The 24,588-nt window shown below is 41.5% G+C and overlaps 1 protein-coding gene across 3 annotated transcripts in view; it reads right to left on the bottom strand.

Moving 5' to 3' along the window:
* FOXP4 (forkhead box P4) overlaps positions 1–23,914 on the bottom strand; it is a 179,269-nt gene extending 155,355 nt beyond the window's left edge. For 2 of the 3 annotated variants that reach the window (XM_066626239.1, XM_066626241.1), the window contains exon 1: positions 23,545–23,914. The gene's annotated coding sequence lies outside the window, so the exon portion shown is untranslated. The remainder of the gene's footprint in view (positions 1–23,544) is intronic. The other variant, XM_066626240.1, reaches the window with a different exon arrangement.
* Between the last annotated feature and the right edge of the window lie 674 nt (positions 23,915–24,588).

Genomic DNA, 24,588 nt, shown 5'->3' with positions numbered 1-24,588 from the left:
GACAGGAGCCCAAGTACTACCCAAGACAAGACCTGGGGCGCTTCCATGGTACCTCCTGGCACATGGCCACTGACCTTTTGAAATACCTTCCAGTCACTCAACACCTTACAACACCTAGAAACTTAGACTTAACAGAACAGTATGGCTTTTGAATGGATTTACGATCTGAAGCCAAATGCATACTCTGTGACATCAACACCAACTCAAGGTCCTACCACATCATATACCCCTCTGAACCTTCCCAAAAGATGGCCCTCTGTAAGGATGTATGGGATAACCAAACAATCATGCTGTTCTCCTATAAGAAGAAATACATTTCAACATATAAACTCTGAGCTAGGCAAGGTCACCAATACCTTCAAAGGTGTAAACACAGAAAATTACACTGAAATAAGCCCTCAAAAAAAGGAGATGACAGGTAACTTGCTCCGAGCTCTCAAAGTCAGCTAAGAAGAATGCATTCACTTCCCAATTTCCTTTGAATAATTATAGCACAAGAGCCTCATGATTAAGGCACAGAATTTTCTTGACAAGATTAACAAATCAAACATTCCATACTTGCATGCAAAAGAGTACTTCTGCATCACCTTTTTGCCAACACACCAAGCTGAAAACCTGATAAGATACTGGTTTTCAGCTTTACCCCCACTTCTGCATGATCCTGGCTCAGTCACCTCCATTCTGTGTGGACATTTCCCCTGATGGTTTAGGGTCATGTGAGTGGCAAAATAAAGTATATTGACCGAATTTGGATCTCCACACATTTCTGTGCAGCTCTTGCAGAGTCATGCTTGAAAATGCAATGACAAAATGTGGTGTGGGTTCAGAAACTAGAGGCTAGTAGAATACATCAGATTATTATAATGTTCTGTTGTCATGATTCCAAGTCACTGTATGTTTGCAGTCCTACTTCCTGGCACTCAGGCTTCTGTATTACAGGGTATTGTCACCTACCTGATTTTCAGCCAACTGCATTTTTAAGAGTCAATGGCAAGGCTGTTGGCAATTTTAAATCTGCATATATTTAAATATATTCATAGAAAACAATATTGATTCCCACTCCCATTCTAAGAGGGACTGGCAATGTTAATTTAAACAAGAACTATGCCAATTACGAATAGCCAAAAATATGCCACTTGGATACAGTAATATTCATCTTAATGAACAAGTTGCCCAATCCCTAAGAAAATTGATTTTTCTTTCTAACAGGGTCTACATTTTGATGCATGTTTCTGTAGCACAAGCCTACAGATCCTTACTGTCAGATAACCACTTAAATCAGAAAAGGTTTGTTTTAAGAAGGGATTTAAAGAAACCAAGCAAGGAAGCATCCTGCAGGAGTTCCAACCATAAGGAAAAAATGGTTGGATTAAGTGAGCGCAAGAACTTTGGATAGTTGGCAAAGCTAGAAAAGGATATGGACAGTAGTGGGATATGAGGGGCAAAACTATGGAGTGCTTTCAAATGTAAGGAGCATGTGCTGGATCCTGGATTGGGAGACAATGAAAGGATGGTGTCCTTTGAGGAGAAATGTGGATATAAATCAAGAAAATAAATACATTTAAGGGGGAATTGGCATGATCAATAAGAGTGGTATGAATGACCTTGGCAGCAAAATGAGAGAACAAAGATGAGTCAGTGGAAGATCAGCAAGGAGAAGGCTGCAGTAGTCAAGCTAAGCACTCACACAATTTATTCTGAAATGTAAGAACTCTTAAACAGACTGACTTTACATATAAAGTTTGCATAAACTTTGTGACGCACTTTGCAATTTGAAAAAGCTTCAGCATGGTTCAATCACCAGGGAGATGGCTCTGCCTGCAGAATTAACACCATAACCATAGGTGAACAATACAGTATAGTACATACAAGTTTATACTCTTGCCAAGACAGCAAGCATTTCTTCTCGTTTTAATACTGTAACATTCCAAAGGCAGAAAGAAAGAGAGAGAGATATCCACTTGCTGCTGATGCCATTCTGTTCCAACTTCTTCCATCCATCTATTCATGAGCGCATACTATTAAACAGGGATGTTATAGAACTAGGGAGATCAGAGCTTGAATAACTCTTACAGTAAAATGGGGAAAGAGGGGGAAAATATTTCAAGAGATGAATTTTTTTTCTTATTTCTTTTTTAAAAAAAAACGTTTAAATAAACTTGTGTGAATAAGCCAGCACCTTTGATTTCCAGTTTTTTTGTTTAAGGAAGCAGAAAAGGGGGACAAAGAGTTGAGAAGTTAATAAAGTGGGAGAAGGAGTCTATTCAGACCGAGGGAGCCTGTCTTGTGGGAAGAACTGAAATTTATAACAAAAAAATTACTTCTGTGCTGAAAAAGAACAGGTTTAAGAGAAGGTGCAGTACATTTTTAATTGAAACGGAAATTCAAATGAAATATCCAATATCCCCATTTGAAAGAGAATGAAAATCCGGACTGCTTTGCCAAGAAATTGCTACAGTGCTAACTATTTTTTCCCCAAAGTCATCTAAGGAAATGGGGTGGAAGGGAAGAGGGTTTCCTTTCTATATGATACCCCAAGAAAGGAAGAGAGAAGTGTGTGTGTGGGGGGGGGGAACAAGTTTTATTCATTTACTTTACAAGAATAAAATAATAAAAGTTTCATAATGTCACATCATTTGGAAGAAGCGGTAGAAGGGGGAAAAGAGCGTTTAAAAAAAACAGCTAAGAACAGAAGGACCAGCTCTAACCACCCGCTGTACAAGCCTCCTTCCCAACGAGATTCAATTAATTGATAACAAGAGGCATCAAATTAATTTTTCAAGGATGTTAGATTTTGATGAAGGAAAAAATCTCTCTGATTTTAATCGGGGCGGCGTTTAAAAGGCATAAATGAATATCCCTTTCTAATCATCTGAGGCACTGAGGAAGCGCCAAGCGGTTAACGTGCAAATTCAAACCGTTTAATTAGGGGGGCGGGGAGGTGGCAGCATGGGGAAGGAAAACACTTTCTCTTTTAAGGAGCTTTTATGAAGAAATTATTATTATTTTTTTTTAAATTATTCCTCCAGCCATTATGTACTCACTCAACACACAAAATTTCAGCCTGGGCCAAAGTCAGGAGTTTTACTATTGAATAGAGATAATTTCCCACCACAACCTAATTAAACAGAAAAAAATACATAAAGGAAGAAAAATTAAACTATGAGGAAAAAAACTGAATGAAACAGAACACATTTCACAGTACATGTTCAATGCTTCATGCTACAAGAAACCTGTCCTTCATGGATACACACATGTACAGCAAAACTCAGGAAATTAAGAAAGCACATACAACCTCCACCAGATGAATTCAACTAATTAAAAGAAATCTTCCATCCCATCTGAAGTTGTGTGCTTGCATTTTGCAGGAACAGAAAGGCCGCGAACAGATTCGCTGTTTAGCAAGTGAAATCAAGTGCAAATTGACCAGTGAGAAGAGTAAAAACATGGTCAATTTCCAAACACAGTGCCCAGTTTCTCTTGTTCACAGCTAACAGAAGACAAGTCATTGCAAGCAACAGGGCAATTCACCCCTTGACAGAATCTTTGTTTCACAGGGAGTGGCCATTATAACTTTTTTTCCTAAATATTTTACTCTTGGTCTCACTCAGGAAAAGATTTGATTTGCGAATTCAACAAACTGCCCATCACTTAAAGACTGTCATATAATTTTTTTGTGTCATTGTCTTAACCATTGCTACAGCTAATAGCTTAATCACCAGACAAAGGGGTTCCTGCTTCCACAAAGCACAGAATAAAGCTGCTCAATCTGCAACATCAACATACATTTCTAAGAAACAAGAAGAGTTTTAAAAAATTCCCCATCCCCCAGAGATAATTTGAAGCTGCTTCTTGTCTTTAGATGCTTCTTCTTGTCTATCCAGCTACCTGAAGCTTGCCAGCTGGGGCCCACTAGAAATGCCTTTAAGTAAATTGGCATTATCCTCAATAGTAAATGACTAAGGGCCTTTAATGTATCACATATTCTAGACTGAGTAAAGGGAGCCAGTACATTCTGCCAATGTCCCCAAGCATCAGACAGAAGGAGGAAGCCTTGAATCGCATCATGCTGTCCAAGCAGCAAGCTGTCAAATACAAGTCATGATTCTGATCCCTGCTACTGCAACCAAAATTTCTTGGGGTGATAAGAACCAGTATTTAAGTAAAACATGGAAAGTGGACTTCTGTTTTCTAAACCTCCAAGTCACACCTTTCAGTCCAAGGTTTCTTTCAGAATTAGAGCTCAAGTTCTCACAATGTAAGCACCAGTTATCCTGAAAGATGTAAATATTGTGCAGTCATGCACCACAGAATAGGAGCCAAATAAACAATTTAAATAAATAAAAACCTACCAGGAACAATTTAGTAGCAGTCAGCAAAGGCATGAATCAGCTTCCCTGATCCAAGCTCTGTCATGTGTTGTAGGAAAGAAACATACCTTTCAGACATAGTATAAAGTCTACATCAGAGAAATACTTCAGGCTATACCACAAGAAACCACAGCTGTACCACAGCATAACAGTTACATTTCTTAAGATGCTGAAGATCTACCCAGTATGTGTCACTGGTAAGAAATACTGTACTGCCCCTAATTTTACATAGTTATAGTAGATTGATAGAAGGTGGTTGAAGAAAAAAAAAATCCTATGCCCAATAGAAGAGTTGTTTCTATCTTAATGTTCATATATCCCTAAGATGTTTCATTCTCTAGAACTGGGGTCGGCAACCTGCCATTCTGGAGCCGCAAGTGGCTCTTTGAGCCTCCAGCTGCGGGGCTCTGTGCGGGGCCAACCCGTCCCAGGGGAGGGGCTCGCCCCTCCCGCGATGCAGCCGCCGCTCACCAGCCCGAGCATACGGGCTGTGTCTGCGCCCCATAGGAGTGGGCGCGAATGGCTGGCGGAGCAGCTCCTCCGCCGAGAGCGAGCCCCCGCCGCACTTTCTGAGCCACAGCCTGAGCACACGGCCTGCAGCTGCGCCCTATTGGAGAGGGCGCAAATGACTGGCGGAGCGAGCCCCCGCACGTTCCCTCCTGCCGGAGCCACAGCCCAAGCCTGTGCATGTCTCCTCAGAAGTAAGTCCCATTGAACACCCTGATGATCCCCCCTTTCCACAAGCAGCCCTGACCCCAGGGATCCAAGGCAAAAGCAAGCAATTGAATGCAGCTGCTCTCTCCTCCTTCCAAGCTCAGAGCACAATCCTGTGTGTGTCTCCTCAGAAGTAAGTCCCATTGAACACCCTGATGCCCCCCCTTTCCCACAAGCAGCCCTGACCCCAGGGATCCAAGGTAAAAGCAAGCAATTGAGTGCAGCTGCTCTCTCCTCCTCCCAAGCTCAGAGCACAATCCTGTGCGTGTCTCCTCAGAAGTAAGTCCCATTGTGCTTGCTCCCAGGAAAGTGTGCACAGGATTACAGCCTTCAAACTCCCCACTCAGCACCCCGTCACTCACTCACACTCTCACTGCTCCATTTCCTTCACTTGGAAACTTGAAAGGGGTTTGGAGACCCCTGCACCAGATGGTATTCTGTATATGTTTGTATACTGTACGTGTAACATACTGTATATGTAGCACCAAAGCATATTTCATGGTTGTGAAGTAATCACTGTTAGTATGTCTTTTGTTTTATGCAGTTTTAAACTCTTAGCTTGTTTGTTCAGGAGCACTTTTGTGAACAGTGTTAAGTAGTACTAAGTGGTCTTGTTCAGAGGTAGTATTGTGTGGAAAGGTATTTACAGAAGTACAGAAGTAAATGACAGTAAAGAATGACAGTATCCTTCACAAGCAGTTCACCTGCGCACGATCTAAAACTGTTGTTCTCCAACTGTGGGTCTGGACCTGATTTTTAGTGGGACCTCTAAGAGGGGAGTGTATTATATAACTGGGACCTATAAGAGGGGAGCGCAAACTATATATGCAGTGTTATCTTCATTTTAGATGTCAAAAGGGTTTTGTGGCTCCCAAGGTTTGCTTTTTTCCAGAAAACGGGTCCAAATGGCTCTTTGCCTGTCTAAGGTTGCCGACCCCTGCTCTAGAACCATCAGGGATGGCTTTGCCAGTATGAATTTTACAAACAAAGAGTTAGTGGTGAATAAATAATTCTCCAGAGCAGGGGTGTCCAAAGTTTTTGGCAGGAGGGCCACATCGTCTCTCTGACACTGTGTCAGGGGCCGGGGGGGGGGGATTAATTTACATTTCAAATTTGAATACATTTACATAAGTATACATAAATGAATATATTAAAGATGAACTTATATGAATGAATGAAGGTCTTGCAATAGCTCAAGGCCTATAAAAGGCCTTACACAAAGCAAGGCTGGCCTTTCCTTTGCTGCTGCTACTGCATCACAGATGTGAAACAGCAAGCAGTGGAGGAAGCCCTCATCCCACAGCTCACGTGAGAGGTCAAACAGTTGCCCTCATGCTGAGAGCAGTTGCAGTGCGGGCTCCAACAAATCTCCAGAGGGCCAGAGGCTCATTGGTGACTGGGGTCTCCCTGAGGGCCACACTGAGAGGCCTCGAGGGCCGCATGTAACCCCAGGGGTTTGGGCACCCCTGCTCCAGAGAAAGGTACTGCTATGCAAATAGAGGCTACAAGCCTATGCACATTTAAATAAGTTTCACCAACAGCAGTGAACTTTTCTAGCAGTGTTGTGAATGAGGTCCAGATCCTGAGCTGGGCCAGCACTGGGTGACACAAACATGCCATAAGGCATGCCCATGACACCATGCTCAAAGTCAGTGCTGTACTGGTCCAGTGCCAGCCTGTCACCACCCAGAGCTAGGTAAGAGCTCCTGGAGGCAGTGACAGCTTCGGGGGAGGGGGATGCATTCCAGGCTGGGGGGGGAGGGAACAGGGGGAAAGAACTGGAAAAGTGCTGCTCTGCTAGATTCTAAACTCTGTGTCAAGCCTTCTGGTCTGACGCAGAATCTGTCAAGTCTGTGTAGGCAAAATACCCAGCTTACCATACCCAGAACTGGGGATGCATTTCAATATCTGAGAAAGGCAATCACAGTTCTACAACACACGGAGAACAAATGGCATTGCCATGTACAATATTCACTCCCTACAAAATCTGTTTGAGAACTGAAGAATGGTACATTCCATCTACGCCAGAGGGATCCCACTAATGCTTAAAGAACTAGAAGTGTTTCTGGGGCAAAAAGGAAAATTTAGGGTTTAACACAGAGGTGCCCAAACCCCGGCCCGGGCTCCTTTCACAGCTCTCAGGAATCCTAATCTGGCCCATGGGGAGCCCCCAGTCTCCAGTGAGCCTCTAGCCTTCTGGAGACTTGCTGGAGCCTGTGGGCTCCCTCTGGTTGGCAACCTTCAGTCTCGAAAGACTATGGTATAAGCCTACAGCACCTACAGTATTCCCAGGCGGTCTCCCATCCAAGTACTAACCAGGCCTGACCCTGCTTAGCTTCCAAGATCAGACAAGATCGGGCATGTGCATGATAACAGTTGCTGTAAATTGCTTGCTGTTTCACGTCTGTGATGCAGCAGCAAAGGAAAGGCCAGCCTTGCTTCGTACAAGCCCTTTTATAGGCCTTCAGCTATTGCAAGACCTTCATTCATTCATATAAAGTTCCATCTCTAATATATTCATTTATGTAAATTTATTCAAATTTTACATGTAAATTAAATTATTTTCCCCCCAACTCCCGACAGTGTCAGAGAGATGATTGTGGCCCTCCTGCCAAAAAGTTCGGACACTCCTGGTTTAACAGGAAAAAAAAAACGCAAACTTGAGAAGCCCCATTGCAGGGCTTGGGGCTTTCCCAGGGGGAAGAGACATTCCCTTTCCCTGAAGAGTTCTCTGGCAGCTGCCGCGGTGTCGCAGGATGGAGGGGTACCTGCTTTGGCACTGCTGCACCCAGCGGCAGTGCCAACTTTAGAATTGGGTTGCCCATCGCTTCTTTTCCCCACACATAGTCATGCTGTACTGCCTTTAAAATTCCCTAATATTTTTAAATGTTCATAAGTGCCAGCTTTTATCTATGCCCCTCATATTTGTAACAAAACTTTTGCAGAATGTGTAGCAGTACCCCAAATTCCTATGTCTTCTGACAGTAACAAAGAAATGAGGAAAACAGAAAGCTCGTCACAAATTCTTGCAGGTTTAGGCCTTCAACCCTGGCCATAGAAACAAGCAGCAACTTGTTTTTCTTATTATGGCAAGGAAAAATGCATCCATCTTGGAACGCTAGTGACAATTTCAGTCTTAGATGTGCTTGTTTATATATGTCCCTTTCTAAGAAGCGCTTAGTATTTAATGTGATGTTATTTTGTGTTATATTGTACATGTGGTGGTGAAGCCTTATCACAGACTTTTGCAAGGGAGGGGAGAGGAAAAAAACCATGGGATAGAAAATGACGAGAGGCAGCGACTAACAAGAAGGAACAATACATCAGAAATGAGGGCGGAAGAGAGAAAGTTGGTTCTATGATCTGCTGTTTGAGGAGCTAAGTAGCATTAGAGATAACAACCTCCAGACCATGATCTGAAGTGGGTCTGCAAGCCACAGTTAACCCCAGTGCTGGACTAATACTAAATGTTACTAAGAGTTGTGGAAACAAGGAGATAGAAGGAAGAGGCAGAATAAGAACCTGCATTAGGAGACTCCTAATTTCCAGACCATGGTTCTAAGCATTCAAATCAGCTACTTCATTCAGTAAGGAAGAACTGGCTAGGAGATTAGTTCACTGGCTTCCACCACACAACCTATTAAACAACTGAACAGTTCACCTCACGTGATGATTACATGTATGTATATGTTGGACATGACTACATGTCTGCTCTTTTTTCTTCCCTTTTTAAAAAAATCCTAGCTCTTTGGGCACATTTGGCTTTAAAGAAGACCAACTCCAGTATAAGGCAGTGGTGGCAGAAGCATTAGTTTCTGCCCAATACAGCTTCCCAAATTGGTATGCAAGGCTCAGAAGCCATTTTATCATTGTACGACAGAGAGAATGCAAATGGAGCAAAGCAAATCATTTGATGGGCAGCTTCAGCTCTCTTTGAATCTAGAAACTCTGGCTATTCTTATGCCAGGGCTGCTTGTGGCTACTGAGCCTTCCAAACACGAGCCTATCTTAGTAGGACAGATTATACCCTGCATAGCACAGCATGATTCCAAGTCACACAGCTTTCTTCAGTGAAGACAGGCTATTTTCTCACCATTTTACAGACTCCACAAAACCGGCCCAACAGCTCTGAACAATATAGAGCTTGTCTAAACACAGGATAGGCACAGAAGTGGACAGCCACAGTTCTCACATGCTAAACTGGCAACTGCTTTAAGATGTGCAACTGACAACATGGCTCAACCCAACCTCTGTAGCAGAGAGTCTCCCTACCCAGCCAATCACTAACCTGTACTAAAGGCTCTAAAGACAGCATATTAAAACCAGCATCATTATGGTAGCTTTTACAACAGAGTTATCACTCACATTGAGAACTGGAGAGACTCATAGTCCAGCTCACTGCACACTTAATAGCCGGATGGTTGCAGCCCTCCAAACCCACGGATTGTCCGGAAACCTATCTTCTGCTATCAGCATGGAATTGAAGTTTCCAAATATTAGTTTTTGCAATCTACCATGCAAAGTACTGGACAAAAGAGTCTAAGGGAGTGTGTACAATACCAACTAGAGGAACTGATTGGTAAGGCAAATTTTCACAAGTTAGCATCTCCTCTCTCAAATGCAGACAAAGCAATAAGTGCTGTTCTGTCACTATGTGGAAATGCAAGGATAAAAACGTATTGACACCTGCCAGGCACATCAGAGACTCTGAACATGGCCATCCAACAATCAATATGCCACATTCTGGAGAGAAGCTAAAGTTATAGAAGTGGACGTTTTTCCAGCTTGAAATTTCTCCCAGCTCCATCCAGGGCATGCAAGATGCCAGTTTACCATACCCAAAACTGGGGATGCTTTTCAATACCTGAGAATAGCAATAACCGGGAGCACAGATGGTATTGCCATGTACAATATTCATTCCCTACAAAATCTGTTTAAGAACTGAAGCATGGTACATTCCAACTATGCCAGAAAGATCCTACTAATGCGTGATGAACTAGAAGCGTTTCTACGGCAAAAAGGAAAGTAGGATTTAACAGGGGGGAAAAAACCATTGACACAATGTGGCTGGTCTTTCCTTTAAGAAGGAAACAACTAGTTAAAGTTCTTTCAAAAAGTAAGCTACAAACTCCCCCCATACAAATACTATATCAACAAAGATCTGAAGGTTACGTTTATAGGCAAGTATTGAAAGGGAATAGAAATCGGTAACGAAGAGTAAGCAGTAATTAATGTAATTTTATCAGAGACAACCTGGAGACCATGAGGCTTGACATGCCAGGTTCCATTATCTTTCACCCTAAGTAATCCCCCAAGTGCCATTCTAATTGGGTCCCAAACCTCCTAAATCCAGCAAACACTTCAAAATTCATTCATTTCTGGAAAGCAAAGCAAGTGTTTCAGCAGCAAGTTGGCCCAAACTGGATGTATGACAGAGTGATGAAATATATAGAATTAGGAACATGGGAAAGGTAGCGTATCTATAGCCTACCACTTTCAATCTGAACTTGTGTAGCCCAGGAAAAGGTTAACCCCATGACTCCACTGAAAGTATCCACTGGACTGAAGAACTTCAGTTAGAAATTCTTCCTTCAAGCAATACAAGGCTTGCAAATGTTATAAGTAAGGGTTATCATTATCCGTCCTATCATGCCACTGTCACAGCCCCAGACAGTGCTTAGTGCTACAGCATTATTTACAAAGTATGAATTGCAAAATAACAAGTACCACCAATGAATTCATTATCAATGGGGGGGCGGCATGCAGGGCAACAACTGTACCAGTAATATTTTACCTGCAATAACCATCTGTAGTTTTTCTAAGAAAAGCAAGCATCATCCCCAAACAATTCCCCCCCTTCATTAATTTAACCGCACTGTGCTTCCTAACAGACTTCTTTTCAACAGAACACATATATGCTTCTTTTTGAAAGTTAATGCCCCATAACTAACAGCAAACAAGATCAGATGCTTAATTTTATTAAACACCACTTCAAGTTTTGGGGTGACAAATTCCTCCAATATGAATGGGAATTCTGGTTAATCTACAAAGGCAGAATAAGACTATTGGAGTGAAAAGAAAATATTCATAGTGGGACTTGTGACCATCATTATCTGAACTGTCAAACTATGGTAGACATGCTAAAATGCTTCCACTGATATCAGAAACAAAAAAACAAAAAAAAGTAATGATTAGACTAAAGAAAAAAATACTTCAGAGAAATGTGGCATCCAATTCTTGAACTACAGTACAAAGATAATTCAGGATGGAAAGAATGGTCATGGGTATTTTTTCTTGCCTTCATAAAAGGGCTGATGCACTTTGAATAGTCTCATACTGCAAGGAAGTTCATCTGTCACCAAAGCAACCAGTATGCATCACGATTCCAGATGACTATAGAAGACCAAGATCAAACACAACACACACAGTGTCTGGAAATTCCAGGCAGAACCCTTCACTCTGGAAACCAACATTTTCCAGAGTTCAGTGGAAGAACACATGTAAAACAGCAGAGTTATATTCATAGTTCCCATGTAGTGTAATACGAGCATGTTCAAAAGCCTTTTACATGGGGTACATTTTATCCTTGCCCTGTTACCTCAGAACTGGTACATTTGAAAGGAGGCATCCAACAGCAGTCAACCCCCTTCTGCCTTGGGAAAGTCCTTCCTGAAAAGGCAAGCGATTCCACTACCAACATTTCCTGTTGGAGGAAGATTAAAGCCATAGGAGGATTCATCTAGAAGCTTTTCGCTTCTCTCCATTCATACTCCTGGACTCAAAAAGCAGACGAGTATGCCATAATCTATCCACTGCAGAACAACCAGTACTCCACTTGGAGAGATGTCTCAACAGGGAGCAGGTGGCTACATAAAGGTCTTCTGCAGATTCCACAGGAGCCTCAGCCCCTGAGTTTTCCTCATCACGGGTTGGCTGCCCTGACATTGAAGTAAGTTGCAAGATGTCACTGAGACTGAGCAAGATCTTAGGGTAGTGATTTTCAACCAGTGTGCTGCAAATTGTACATAGGTGTGTGGTGGGGGTTTGGAGGAGGGTAATTTTTTTAGTATGGACTTTGGGAATGTGAGCCCTCACATTGTGTCTTGTCAATTGTCAAAAAACCGATGCTGTAACCTGAAAATTTTAGCACACTGTCAGTGTGTCTTGAGATGAAAAAGATTGAAAATCACTGTCTTATTCATCTCTTCTGGAACTCCAACACAGCAGGAAAGTCATAAGATGCACAATTTTTACTAAAAACTAAATGATCATACAGGATGACCTGACACCAAGTCTACTCCAGATTCCATGTTCACATTTGCTGGTTGCACACTTGCGGAGCAAAAACACGCAACCACTTGGTTGCAATAAAGTCTTGCAGTTGGTCACATATGCAGATCGACTTCACAAGGTTCACCAATTGCAAGTCCCAAGTTTCGGAAATCCAGTACAGTAGTTACAATCAGTTACTCCCCATTGGGCAATCTGCAGGATTGAGGAAGAGATGCTCTACGGGACATTCCTACTAAAGAACAGACCAGATAAAAACTTTTCTGCTTTACACACACATCAGACTCCTCTCATGCCCCTCTGCAAGTTCTCGATAGAGCCTAGCAAATCCTATTTGACTATCTTGTGGCAAGACAGATACCAACTCCCAAGCTATTGTATACATAGCTACTTTAAGACATCAAGCTAAAAGAAATCCTATGGAGAGCTATTAGCAGATAAACAGACTGAGTGCACCATAAGAAGCATGGCTCTTTTCTAGGTTGTGACAGATACAATGGGTGCAATAAAAAAAGTCTGCACTCAATTTTCATTTTCTTAGAGAGTACCAAATATGAAGGGTTGTGTTCAGCAAAGACTTGGGTTAGATATTTTCACCAGAACACACTACATATTTATTACTGTCCAACTATGAACCAAATTAACTGATGGTCCTCAGCTATAAATTAATCAGGCAATCTTGGACGAGTCCGTGTCTTGGCTTCAATTCGTCATCTGTAGAATGGGAATAATGGCAACCTCCCACAGAAAGTGTCATAAACGTGAAAGGTGCATAAAATTTTAAGACTGCTACAAAAATTGCTACACAAGTCTAACCCATTGTAAATTTCAAGCCATTTAATCCAAACACATAGTGAAACAACTAATTTTAATGCAAAAAACAAATGTTAGGGTTCTTGATTAAACTGCTGAAAAAGTTCTTAATCTCAAGGTTGCAGAAGCATCTCTTAGAAATCACAACATAAAGGAAATTCTTGCTCCTAATAATGATAGGGGAAAGGTCTGTTTTGTCCATCTATCATGCTCAACATAACTCTCAGATTTATGTGACATGGTGCATTACAATCAAAAGTTAGCTAGGCACAATTGTTTATTATAACTATTCTGTGAGGGGGAAAAAAAAACCTCAGAATCTTCCCCAACTTTTCTCTTCTAGTATTTTTTTCTCTAATGGAAAAAAAAAACATTTATGTTGCTGCCTAGAGAGAAGCATTGTTTCAATTTTGTGAACCAAAAATCTTTGCAGGACTTCACTGAGTGAAGAAGCTTTCTATCACATTCTCCACCCATTCTGATGAAGCAACACTTTAAAGATAGTCTTGCAACTTAAATTTTAAAATGGGAAGGTTTGCACTCCTCCCCAACTGATAATTCGATCTCGAGAGAATATTGCCACAGCAGTCTTTAGAAGATTAAAAACTCTACATTCATTACTCACAGAAGTTAGCACAATTTGATGCATTTAGACAGACACAAGTCTTAAGAAAATATCATTTTGGATAATTTTGTAGAAAAGTGGTTTCTTTTTTTTGAGATTTTTAAAAATACAAACAAACCTAATCTTTTTTTCTATTCTTCCCCAAGGTTCTCCACCCAGTAGTGCCAATCTCTGCCTTGCACTTTCTGAAGAACTCAGCCAAGCAATTTTAATGAAGGAAGAGGAAATAATCTGTTAAAATGTTGCTCGTGAAAGAAAATATCTTGGCAGTACAAACTGCCATCCCCTTCAAATAAATACCCCCATCCCAGTAATAAACAAAGGCAGAGAAGAAAACCAGGGCACTGTTCATTAATGAACGGACTCAACCTGCCAAGTTCTGCAGCCAGAGCCTCAAGCCAACAGAGCTGCTTCTGGAAAGGGGGTAGGGGATTTGAACAATTAGATGTATAGGGTTGTACTTTTTAAGTCGCAAATCTTTCACTCATTGCCAAGCACTACTACACAAAAATGAAAGGTATCTTAACAAACAAAAGCAGAATAGCTACAAGATACAAAACAGAACACCTTCTAAAAGAGAGCAGGAGTAGCAATAAGTAGAACATAATCTGAGTATGTCCGATAAGCATATCAAGGCAAACATGAGGAGAAGTAACAAGACTTTTACAGAAACAACCTAGTTCCCCAAGTCAGCGGATGCCATGAAATGGAGAAAAAACGAGTGTGACTTCAAGAACAGCTACAGGTGGGCTTTCAAGGAAATGGGATGTTCTATCGGACCCGTTAGGAATGAACGAGGAAGCTAATGTTGCATACTTGGCACTGCTCTGTTCACTCTCCCCCACTTTTTGAAACACTTCTCAGCCAAGTAACTGACCCCACAGATCAAGTCTGACAATTAACTATATTTTTTCCACCTGTTTTAAGTCAGTCCATGGCTGACTTAAGACTTAGCCAAGTACCCAAAGAACTTCCTCCAGACACATAATCAACAAGAAGGCAGAAAGATCATAATGATATGTATTGCCGCTACCTTGATCAGGCAAAGGATGAGCTGCTTCGGTAGCATGAAATATTAGCCGATTCCAGTAGATTGTTCCTTGTGAAGCTAAGGGGCCATGCCAGTAGGACTGCAACACAACACCATGTACAAATAATCTCCTTTTTTTCAGTCAGTTGATATTTACTGTTCAAACCCTTAATCCTGCATCTCACCTGTACTGCTTCCAAAGGCAATGCAGCCCTTCCAGAGGTAAATGGAAAAAACATTGACTTCCAAACCTTTATGGAAAGCCACCACTTTCATTCTTCACTAAGAATACATTCAGGATAGAAAAATGAATCAGGGATTAATTCATACCCTGTTAAAGGACTTCTGAAATGAAACCAATACAATATACTGACTTCAGGTTTAATTATCGAAAACTGAGTTATAAGGGAAAAAGTTATTTGTAAATGCTATGAAGCTAAGGAAACCTGAATACTGTACATGAGAAGACATTATCATTCAATAGAACATCACTGGGAAAATGACAGTGTTAAGTAATTTGATTACTTCCAAAAATCTCTTTGCTCCATCACATCCACACAGGTGCTTTCCTACATCCAAATGCAGCCATTCCCCACACTAGTAGATAAAGACCCTATCCTGCATTCATGAAGACAGTTTCTACTGCCTTTCTCATTACATACTTTCAAGCAAGACTGTGGTGGTGTCAAAGAAACAAGCTCTCTCCACACTGCCCCAATCCACACAAATTAAAATTTCCTCACCCTACTAATGGGGTACTCTTTTTACAGGAACTATTAAAAGGCACTTTCTAACATGACACAGATTCAGCTTGACTTCCTTGAAATTCTGAAACCTGAAACCTCACAAATTGGGAATATTTCCTGCTTCAATTAAGCACAATGTAGGAAAAACTCGAGAATTCAGGGTCTATACAAAAGAAATGTTACTGAAACAGAGGAATTCGATGACCCACTCAAGGCCACACAGTTCCAGCATCCAGGACTTGGATCACGAGTTAAGCATCATCTAGTTAGACCATTAAGTATTAAGCTAAATATTAAACATTAGAATGATTTACTCTTATGTACATAGATCTAATTTATCATTACATGCCCTAAACTTTAGAGATGGTATGAGCTAGAAATGTAAATACAGCAGATGACAGGAAAACCAGAAGGAAAGGTAGCAAAGGTAGAGGTGTACAAATGGAATAGGCAAGTCCCATTTCCAGCCTCAGTCTGAGCAGTTCAACCCAAACTACCCCTTGACTTCTAAAGCAATGCAGCATGGGAACTGCTCAAACAACAGGTACCATATGCGGAATTTGTTCTCCAACAGAGGCTATTTCTTTTCTCAATGTAGAAATGACAGCTCACAGTGGCCTACTAATCGCAAATCTGGCATGCAGTGTTGAACCCTGGAAACTACTTTGCTACATCCTCATTCAACCCAAGCTCAAAAAATAGACAACATGGACAACATGGACAATTATTGTCAGTGCCTGTGCAAATAAGCCATACATTGTTTCAGGACTGCCTGAAAGCATGCAAGCAATTCATCCACTCTTCTTTGCACTTTCTTGAGTTGTACTTGTTTAGATGGGGCCATGGGGGATAGGTGAATCCTGGCCCTGGCCACTCCTCCTGGACTTTTAAAGGAGAATGATCAGCTCCTAAATGAAGCAACTGCCTCTGCAGCGACGGGATAAATTCTCTAACTTTGTTCACTCCTGCACATGTGAGTCATTACAAAAACAGTTTCCGTTTGAAAGAATCAAATACTGCCAGATAAATTCAGAAGCATGTTAGCTCCCATCCTGCCCTCAAGGAACACTATACATATGCCTTGTTGCCTAACATCATATATGCACATTGGCCATTTCCATGTACAATGTTTCTGTGTACAAATGCTATATGCATACACTTCCATGCACAATGCTATATTTATTCCCTTATGCATCTAGTACAGTGATTCTCACACATTTCGCACCGGGACCCACTTTTTAGAATCAGAATCTGTCAGGACCCACCGGAAGTGATGTCATGACCGGAAGTGACATCAGCAAGCAGGAACATTTTAACAATTCTAGACTGCAATCCTATCCACACTTACCCAGATAAGTCCCATTTACTATCAATGTTAAAAGACATACATAGTAGCTTGTTAAAAGTACAGGTCTGTAACATTTCCCCAGATACAGTAACATCCCATGGGAGCATCAAGTCTAACATATTAAAAATAAAATATTGAAATGAATGGGGACACACCTAGTGGGTCCCAACCCACAGTTTGAGAAACACTGATCTAGTATAACACCCATTAACACCACAATTCCATTCTTCTTTTGTTCATATAGGCACAAAGAGCTTTATTCTCATCAAAACTGCAGGAGAATAAATCTAGGCCACCAAAGAGAGTGAAGAACAATTATTCAAAAGTAGCCTGTTTAAAAGGAGTTTGGCTCCATGGGCATACTGACCTTGCCATTATATGCAAACCGGTAACAAACCATACTTTGTATATTTACAGATCTCTTCCCTCATGATTTGAAGGCTCTCTCTTATTCAAGTTTCACAAACTGATCAATCAAAAACTTCTCACAGAAAATTGTGTTAAATGGGACAGAACCATGGTCTCTGAACTTGGAAGCCTGGCTTTTTAGCCACTACCAACACGTCAACTTCCATCTGAACAGCATCAAGTGACACAGTTTTGTCAATGAAGCAGAATTGACAGTTACATCAAAAATGACACAGAATGTCTGTATTTCTTTCCTATCCCCAAGCATCTTTAAGAAGTTTGCATGCTCATAGGTATCTCTTATGAAGTTTACATACAACTGAATCTAGAATGTTTGAATAAGTGGCAGAAATTCTCATATGCTTTTCTATTTGCCGTTGCTCAGTTCTGTATAAAGATATACCCAAGGAAAAAGGTTTCAGGTATAGGAAAAATAAAATGATCACATTTTGCCCCCCTTCAGATATACAAAAGAGCCTAATTCTGAGTAGATGATGGATATTAATATCACCATAAACACCAACTCAGCAGGGTACAAAACTGGGATGTGAAATTTATAACAGCCATAGTGAAAATGCTAACATTTTGCCTAAGCACCTCTGCTGATGAAATACTTACAGTGCAAATCTTGAACAGTCACCCTTCCACACAGACAATCTCTGTTCTTCGGACAGAGCAGGATCTTCATAAAACAAAACACAGCATCCAGGTTTGCCCAATGTATTTCCACACTCTGGATCTCAGATCAAATCATCATTTACACACGCAAGTGCACACTTACACCTTTCAATGTCTTTTTCAACCTCACTTTGGTTATTTAACCCTTTCCACGGTGATGCTACTTTAAGAAGAAACATACTCAATAGATGGAAATTCAATAACCAGCTGAACTATCAGTCCATCCCCGACATCACACACACCCTCTTCTTTAAATTAAATTCAGATAGAATTCTGTAACCATCCTATGTGCTACATTCTCACTTACAACACAATAGATTTTGCAAAGAAAATTTAACTGTGTTAAATTCCATACGGAAATTGCATATACTAGAATGAAACTCCAGTAGGGGTAGAAGAACAAAGTCACATGTGAAAATAGCATCTCTACCTTAAAAACAAAACAAATGTCTCAAAAGCCTTTCTTCTGACTACCTGGAAAAAATGCTTATGGCCAGCCAGAGACACTGTTTTGAGACAACCAAGAATCAGAAAAGATGGGTAAGGGAAATGCATGATTGCCCATATCTGCCAATTTGCTGCCATTTAGAGGCAGCAAAACTGAAATTAACAGGTAGCAGGGAATGAAACTTTATTCTGTTGCACTGATATCAATTCTAAGTTATGTCTTACATCTTTTATATCAGTAGCACCACCTACAAAGTTTGCAATTGGTTTTAATTTGTAATCACACCACTTACTGTTACATACATTTCTCAAGTATAGATTCTCCTCATACAGTTTAAATCATCACTCTTTCCTATCAACAACAATTCTGGAGGTATGTTTAAACCTGCCATGTGGCAATTACTCCCAGTGTAAGAAGGAAATCAGTCAGCCCCGGAGGCAAGTGATTTAGCCAAGTTTGAAAAGTGGCATCCTGTTCTATGAAAAAGCAAACAATGCCAAGTGGAAAATAATTAAATCAAAAAAGGGCATTGTTGGGATTTGTTTTGAAGTTCTCTTTAAATCATGTTAAAGATCTCTCTTTTTTTGCCCTCTTTTCAGACAACTGGGATAAAACAATATATTTTTTGCAGGCAAAGCAAGTTCCTCCATAAGGAAGCAATAAGAGAGCCTGTCTCTACCCTGAAGCCGAAGCACACACAGGTACAGTTTGATTATAATGGCTGATAACGAATTTTTGCAGATCTCTATGCCAAGTATCTGTGTTACAATATGCTGTCTTCTTAAAGTACAGGGCACAGATGAGTAACTCTATATGATGTTATCCCCTAGCCCTTTTTGAAGAGGATGCCTTCACCAGAAACTCAAACACACCTGCTACCAGAGAAAGGGGGGAAAAAAGATTTGGAAAAGAAATGCCTTTTCTTCCAGCTTTTGGGCAGAAAACCACCATTTATTTTAAAAAATTAGAGCTCTTTCCTAAGTACTCTGGCGACAAGCTACAAAATTCTAGTCCATCAGAAGATGGAAACTTACAGAAAAGATGAGCATATATGATTTATCCGTCTGCCCCCCCCCCATTTTCATTAAGATGAAGCTTAAAAACTTGCCCACTCCATAGAGTTCTCACACAAACAAAGACTTTATGTCCCTTGAAAGGCAAAATACAACAGCATCTTTTCTTCCTCTGATCTCCCCCCCCCCATATGCAACAGAAAGAAAATTTTCAGCCACCACCCCCTCCTTCCCCATTTCAGCCCCACAGCGAGACACACAAACATTATCAGGTTCAAAAGCATCCCCTCTGCCATGAGAAAAGAAAAGCTCTTAGGCTTCTCTGGGCAAAAACTTCACAACTGACTGCACATAGTTCCCGGCTTGGTTATTAGAAAAGAAAAAGAGAAAGGCGCCTGAAGTGGTTATTTTATTTGCTCTTTGTTTTATAGATTTTTTCCCTCCTTCTTAAAGAAACCCTCTTTTCTATAGGGAGAATCTGAATTAGGAATTTAATCTACTAGATTTCTTTGGTGTTCTTGATTTTAATCTTCAGTGAAGAGAGAAATTGAGAATTTTAATATTTTAAGCCAAAGTGTGGCCAGAGCAGATTTAAAAAACTACTCACCCCAAACTATTTTCTCCATTATGGTGCCCTTTAGTTCCTACATGTGAAGAAACAACTTCTTACTCCAACCCTAAATTGTGGCATTAGAATATCAGATGTGGTAGACAACTTCATGGTCTTGAAAGCTATCAGTCTGGGAAGAAAGAAATTCTATGCCTATTTATCCAGTGTTCCTTACAATATTACACAATGGAGCTGTGAAAAGGCAGTCTACTGTATGTATCTTACTTTGCAAGGAGGTTTTTGCCTAACACCAGTATTCAGTGCCTGTGGCACGGCACTTTTGAAGCTTTGGCAGAGAAGAATTCAAGAATGCACAGGAGAGAGGGTTACACAGGCTTTTGACCACATTTTTTCCCATGCAAAATTACTTTCAAACTAGTTATATGAAAATGGAGCTTAGGAGAGGGAACTTATTTTTCCTTTTCATCACTTTTGTTGTTTTAAAATATAACTAAATCATTTACACATCCATTTTAAGGAAAAGATACTCTGCCTACACAAAATTTACATGCTAACAATGCATGAGCAAGAAAAATACATTTAATGATTTTTAAGAATTTGGTTAAACTTCCAAGAACTTTCTTTGAAATGATCTCAAAACATAGGGAACAGAAGAGCTCAGCAATCCACAGTACTTCTCGGTCACCCCATCTCTATGGGGGGGGGGAATTAAGAAAAAATATTTTGAAATCAGAACCATATGACCACTTTCCCTATCTTTCCAACTTGGTGGCTCAATAAATTACACCTCTGGTTCTTACCGTCTCTCTCTCCCCCCCCCCCTCCAGTTTCAAGGTTTGTTTTCTAAGTTAGAGGGAAAAGGGATTTAAAAATTTAAAGCTAAATTATCTGAGCATCACTCACCTGCTAAAACTATTCTCAAATTACAGTACAATCAATAGAAATTAAAGAAAGTTAAATCTGTATAGTTTATTGAGACTCATTTCATGATGTTATAGGTAACAATCACAACTCATGGGGCCCATTGCCTGAGGGAGTAACATACTGTGTCAATTTGACACAAAATGGCCTATTGGCGGCAGAAGCCCCTTCTTGTGTAAATGTTTTCACATGAACTAATAAATTTGTAGAGTATTACAGTACCGCTGTTGTGGGTTAAAACCATCTTTTAAACACAAAGTAATTTTTTTTGTTTATTGAACACCCCACAGCTTTTTCCTAAAAGCATTAAAGTGCTGCTGTAATCCAGTGGTAAAAACCGGATGAGACAGCTGCCTTATGTACATTTTCGTCTCCAAAGAAACAGTATCGCGGACCAAGTACTTGATTGAAGTCGGCAATGGACCCTGGAATGGGATTGGTGGTGAAATTCCTCAGGGCTAAATTAGGAAGAGACAAGTCTCACTAGGAGTTTGTCAGATGTGATCCTTTTAATACTGCACTGCTGAAGAATTTTAGACCCCAAGTATTATCTGATGAATTATTACGAGTGTTCTCACCCATTCGAAATACATTTTGAACTTGGAGAGAGAGGTGAAAAAATGGTTTCATTCAACAAATGCCAAATTCAGGGCAAAAGTTTTTTGTTTCAGTTCACATTCTACTTCCCTGAAAATGTGGTTTGCCAACACAAACGCACTTCTTATCAAAGGAAAATTTCTCTCCTGTGATATCTGCAGTCATCTCTCTTACGCAGCACTTTCAGAACTTTGTACAGGACTAACATAAAAACAATTCTAGAAGAACTTAAAACCATAACTTTATTAATGGTTGGACTGGGAATTGTGTCATAGTTATTCGTCTGGATGAGGTTGAGGGGGGTATCATTTTCTGTTATCACATATTTGCATTGCTCCCCCCCCCCTTACAAAAGCATTGTGATTTGTCACTAGGATTTGTTAAATTACAGCTGTAACACATTTTAACTCAAACTTGCTGCTCCGTGAGATGTCAAAAATGTTTTTAAATCACAGGTGTCATTAAAAAGAGGGAGTAGAAGGTAAGTGGACAAGACACTGACTAAAAGACTGCTTGGGCAGACCGGTAAATATATTCTGCGCATTTAGGATACAAAGCAAGCTCATTTAAATCAAATCACAAGGTAGTGAACTATTCTACACATGGCCAATACCCCCATTAGGAAACAATAATTTAAAGAGCTGTTAAACTTTGGGTTGTTTTTTTTTTTAACTCCAGGAACAGGACAACTACTTAAAATTTACACCTCCTATCAATAAGCAATTAACATAAAAGAATTGCAAGATTTGTGGAATATTTTTCCACGAACTCAAAGGTGTTTTTTTTAAAAAAACAAAAAACAAAAACAAAAAAACTCTAGACTTGAGACCATCTTCAGCTAGATGAAAAAAGAAAAACAAACTTTCTACTCATGACCAACTTGTTTGCCAGGAAAAAGTTGTTTCACGAAGCGGGTCAGAGAAAAATTCAGCTGTCCCAATTCAGAACAGTTCCCCTCCCTTCCCCCCCCCATCCCCATCATGAGGACCATAAACGTGAATACCTTCGAGAGTCTACCCATCTTGTCAATCACAGTAAATTGTAATTCACAGACACACTTACAGGGGCTGATTGATCTGCAGAAACCCCAAAGCGGTTTTGCAACATCTATTCCCCACCTCCCCCTCTTCACATTCACAAAACAGAGGGACCAAAAAAATAATAATAATCCAGACTCTCTCTCTCTTTCTCCCCCCCCTCCCCCCAGCATTTTTCCCCATAGGCAAGAAGAACCTCCTATCCCTGCCTCTCATTCTCACAGCCCCCCCCCATTCGAACAAAGGGGGAACCCCAGAAGCTTCCCAGCGCTTGGAGTCGCCCCCGATGCGCAGTCCCTCTGGGATCCACGCGATCGCCTGCAGAATCCTAGCTGAAAAGTTGCTCCCAGCAGAACCTCCCTTTGTCTCCAATGCTCTTTTGCACGGGGACCCCCTCCCGAACTTTGATGCGCCTCCTTTACAAAAAGCCACAAAGCAATCAAAAAGAACGGGGGGGGGGGAGAGAAGGAAAGCTCTTTTCCAAATAGTCCCTCTATGTATTTTCACCTCCCCCCCCCCAACATCCTCGAGGTTTCTCTCTCTCTCCTAAATTTCCAGGAAGGACAGGGAGAGGGGATCAACAAAGCATGACCTTCCTCCTCCTCCTCCTCACACCTGTTTTTCAGAACACCTGGGGGGAGAGAAAGGAGAGCGAATCCCACCAGATCGGCGAGCGCAGCAACTTTTGAGCAGTTCCCCGGCCAAATCTTCTTGGGCAAGGCATGCAACTTTGCAAAGCAGGGAGTCCCTTTAAGTTAAAAAAAAAAAAAAAAAAAACCCAGAGGAAGGAACTACAAAAAGATCCTCTCCGTGGATGGAAAGTCAAGCAGGAATGAAAGTTTGAGGGGGGGGGGAAGGAGAAGAAGGGAAGGAGAAAGGGGGGGGTTGTGGTGGTTGTTCCGGCTGTGGATGCTGCTTGGAAAAATCCCACCAACCTGTTCCGATCTACAGCGCCGGGAATCGAGTCTCAACTTTGAACACCCCCCACTTGGAGCATGTGGTTGCCGCCGTTGCCTCTGCCGCTGCTCCTGGCGCTCCTCCGTCCAGCTTCTCCCCTTGCGGAGCAGCAATGCCTTCAGCTCCCAGGCAGCCCCAGGTCCCCCAAAGTTAAACACCTCGGAGACAAAGAGACACACACAGAGAGAGAAAGAGAGACAGAGGGAGGGAGGGGAGAGAGAGCGCACTAGCACAGTTCAGGCACGGGCATACTTTTCTCTGCTGCCAAAGGCTTCGCTGCTTTCGTCTCTCTTAGTGCATCGGGGGGGGGGGCTCTGTTCCTGCTGCCTTCACCCCCTTCTGCTGCTCCGTTTTCCTCAATGGAAGTCTCAAGGGCGGGCGGGCGGGCGTGCGGAGGGGGGAGGGTGGGGGAGTCAATCTATTTCTTGGGTCCCTCCTCTCTCTGTCCCATTCAGATGGGGAGAGCAGCCTCTAATCACAGGGGTTGTGTCTGTACTGGAGATGTGACTTGAGAGCTGGGAGGGAGGGCTGGGGGGAGAGCGAGAGAGTTACTTCCAGTTCTACCATAATTCATCTAAAGCAGGTGCAGCTCGTTTCCAAGCGCACAGGTCCTGAATGGAAGAGGAAGCGGAGGGGGGGGGGATAAAGGAGGTGAATGAAAGGGGAAGGGACGCTTTGGAACCGAGGGGAGTTAAAGAGGCCTCTCCCCCCCCCACGCGTGCTTTCAGTCACTTTGTTGCCTTTTCTTGCTTGCAATGTAATTTCTGCTACATTTGTATGTGTTGAGCATACAGGGAAGGGTGTGTGTGTAAGCGGCTTGTCTGTCTGTTGCAGGTCTTGATGGTTTTGTTTTCGCTGAAGGAGTCAGGAATAGTTACGGTCCTTATAGCCCAATCCATGTCTACTCAGAAGTAAGTCCCATTAGAGTCAATGGGGCTTACTCCCAGGAAAGTGTGGATAGGATTGGGCTGTCAACAAGTTACCTAGGCATGAGCGATGTGGAAGATCAACCCTGCCTACGT

Source organism: Tiliqua scincoides, chromosome 4, assembly GCF_035046505.1.
Source record: "Tiliqua scincoides isolate rTilSci1 chromosome 4, rTilSci1.hap2, whole genome shotgun sequence".
Lineage (NCBI taxonomy): Eukaryota > Metazoa > Chordata > Lepidosauria > Squamata > Scincidae > Tiliqua > Tiliqua scincoides.
This window is presented reverse-complemented; position numbering and strand designations above follow the sequence as displayed.